This window comes from Pyrgilauda ruficollis, unplaced genomic scaffold, assembly GCF_017590135.1.
Source record: "Pyrgilauda ruficollis isolate IOZ18807 unplaced genomic scaffold, ASM1759013v1 scaffold67, whole genome shotgun sequence".
Lineage (NCBI taxonomy): Eukaryota > Metazoa > Chordata > Aves > Passeriformes > Passeridae > Pyrgilauda > Pyrgilauda ruficollis.
The window spans coordinates 716,410-716,617 of record NW_024528488.1 but is presented as its reverse complement, the minus strand read 5'-3'; positions in this window follow the sequence as shown (position 1 = coordinate 716,617).

Here is a 208-nt window from a genome sequence, read left to right as displayed (position 1 = left end):
GGGGGGGGGGCAGGGGAAAGAACAAAACCATGCAGGTGCGTGTGTGTGCGTGGGTGTGCGGGGACCCTGGCGGCGGGGAGCACCCCGAGTTTACAGCTGGCTTCCAGCTCGTTTCCTTTCTCATTTCTTTTCCTTGTTAGAATTTTTTTTTTTTTTTTTTTTTTTTTTTTTTTTTTTTTTTTAAAAAGGGGGGGGCACAAGGGGAGCG